The sequence below is a fragment of the Pundamilia nyererei genome, unplaced genomic scaffold (assembly GCF_000239375.1).
Source record: "Pundamilia nyererei isolate P.nyererei 1_Seehausen unplaced genomic scaffold, PunNye1.0 scaffold00029, whole genome shotgun sequence".
Classification (NCBI taxonomy): domain Eukaryota; kingdom Metazoa; phylum Chordata; class Actinopteri; order Cichliformes; family Cichlidae; genus Pundamilia; species Pundamilia nyererei.
The window spans coordinates 883491-885872 of NW_005187430.1; the positions used below are offsets into that span (position 1 = coordinate 883491).

At 36.5% G+C, this 2382-nt stretch overlaps 1 protein-coding gene across 1 annotated transcript in view; it reads left to right on the forward strand.

Moving 5' to 3' along the window:
- Nucleotides 1-1947: 1947 nt before the first annotated feature.
- egln3 (egl-9 family hypoxia-inducible factor 3) overlaps nucleotides 1948-2382 on the forward strand; it is an 11764-nt gene continuing 11329 nt past the window's right edge. The window contains exon 1 of the mRNA XM_005728569.1: nucleotides 1948-2085. The gene's annotated coding sequence lies outside the window, so the exon portion shown is untranslated. The remainder of the gene's footprint in view (nucleotides 2086-2382) is intronic.

Genomic DNA, 2382 nt, shown 5'->3' on the forward strand with positions numbered 1-2382 from the left:
TTTGACTTCTTCCATTTTCCTAGCAAAAAATAAAGAAATGAGGTGAAACTAGTCATTTTGTCCAGTACTGTAGATTTGCATTCTGCAGATGCTTGTTAACACATGTTACTGTGTGACCAGAACCATGATGAACCACAACAAACCAAACACCCTGTGTCTCCAGGAGCTAAGAATTTGATAGTTTGTCTGTTCAGTTTTTGTTCAGTTAATTTGGTCTTAGGTTTTTAAAAAAAATGTAATTTAAAGTTTTAAACCTAACATATGTACACACAGTTATCATTATCAATGAAATGGCTGTAATGGAATAGTCCAAAGCAATTGCCATGATTAACATCATGTGATCAAGAACATGTGTTAAGGAGCATTTATAAGGATTTATGTGAAGAGAATCCAATTGCCCTTACACTGGCTCCTTGATCTTTAATGTGGGTCTCTTAAGGTGAAACTACAATGTCCTTAAAAGGGACTACAAAAAGAACGTCTTAGATGATTCCCTCCACAAATTCTCACCATGTTTTCTCATGAGGGTCATATAACCACTTGCAAAGAAATCATGTTACTATTAAAATGTTAATTTATAGATTTTATTTATTTATTTTTAATTTAATTTACTATAAATATTCATATAAAGCAATAACTTGACAAAATGTAGATTGGATCACAAAAGTGTGACGTTCAGAGTCCAGTGAAGGGTTTAATACAGCCTGTATCTGAAAGTTTGGTTTAGACCAAATCAGCAATTTATGGCATGAAATTTTATTGTCTGACGGTTTATTAGGAGAGCATTACCTCCTTTCCTTTCATAAAGAATCATCCAGTGTAGCCTAAAGGACATAATATGGGAAGCACTAAAGCACCTTCACTTATTTAGGGAATTTGAAGAGCTGTTGTTATGCCTGCCATGCAGATTCTTACGGGTCACTCGTGTCTTATATTTTCATGGTTGAAAAACAGATCTTAAGCTCTGTTAAAAACTGCAGAAAAATCATTTTTACACCATCTCCACATGTCACAACCCAAAGCCGGAATCTTGTCGTTCAACATAATTTTCTTCTAAAACATACTCTGAGCATCAGTATCATTACATAGTTTCAATAGCAAAATGGCACCAATTCAATGATCATGTTGAAGAGGAGCAGAAACAAACGCTGATGCCCTGGATTATTCAAAAAGTGCATTTTGGCTCAAATTTCCATGGTTATTCCACCATAAAGATGAGGGTAGCATATGAAACCTCATTTTGACTTACATTCTTCTTCTAGAACCTTTACTGACAACATAATTTTCTAACATCCTTTTGTTAAAAAAATCAATGTCTGTAATTTTAAACAAACAAACAAACAAACAAACAAACAAACAAACAAACAAAAACATTCATTTCATGAAGGTAAACTTTTACATTTTATATGTGGGTTGAATAGAGTTGCTGTGGTGACCTTGGCCACCCCTGACCACACCTTATCTTCTCCCCTGACCTTAATGTCTACTTATAGCGATCTCTAAAGTTTAGATCCTTCCAGAGCTAAATAGTATTATGCAGTGTTTACGTATCTACACGCCTTCCTCTGAGAAAAAGGATTAAATTATCATTAATCATTTATTTATCATTAAATAAATGAACCTAGAGGTTTCTTCTTCATTTTTGATAATTACTCAAAATCTCTTGGTTCTCTCTACTTAAATGTGCTTAAACAGATAACTAACTTAACCAATGCACGTTTAAATAGGGGTATTGTACAGTTCGACGGCTGTAAGATACAGTCACCAGAAAATCGGCATACGTGTTGCTTTTATTAGCAAACCGATATTATTAATCTGATGGTCACTTCTTTAAAGTTTAGCTCTGCGTCTTTATATAGCAGCAGTGATGTTTCAGCCCCTTCCTGCACTCTCGGGATATCTCAGCTAACGTGTACGCTTCGCTCGAGCTCTCAGTGCGTGCTTCGGTCATCCGAGGCAGCCTCTGTACTAGAATCTGCCGCAAGTCACGTACATTCCGAGGTGACAGCAGATTATTCCACTGCGACTTTTTTGGGAGCAGTAACGGGATTCACACGGCTTTTTGACTGGGGGAAAAACCAGCAGGTACACTACCCCGACAGCTGTTTCCGAGAAAATGTTGTTTTTATTTTTTTAATGACAACGTAAAAAATACGACTTTACTCTCAGTTTGGCAGATACAAACGGTCTGGAGTCGGCCAAACAGCGCGGTGCTGGCAGAAATGCGCGTCAGATAGCTGTTTTAAGACATTCTGTGTATGTTTTGGAGGAACAGTCCGCCTATATTTTACTGAATAAGTTTAAAAGTACAACTTCGATAGACAGGCTATCCTGCCAAAAAGGTCACGGTAGACGGTGGAACAACCTAAAACATTATTATTA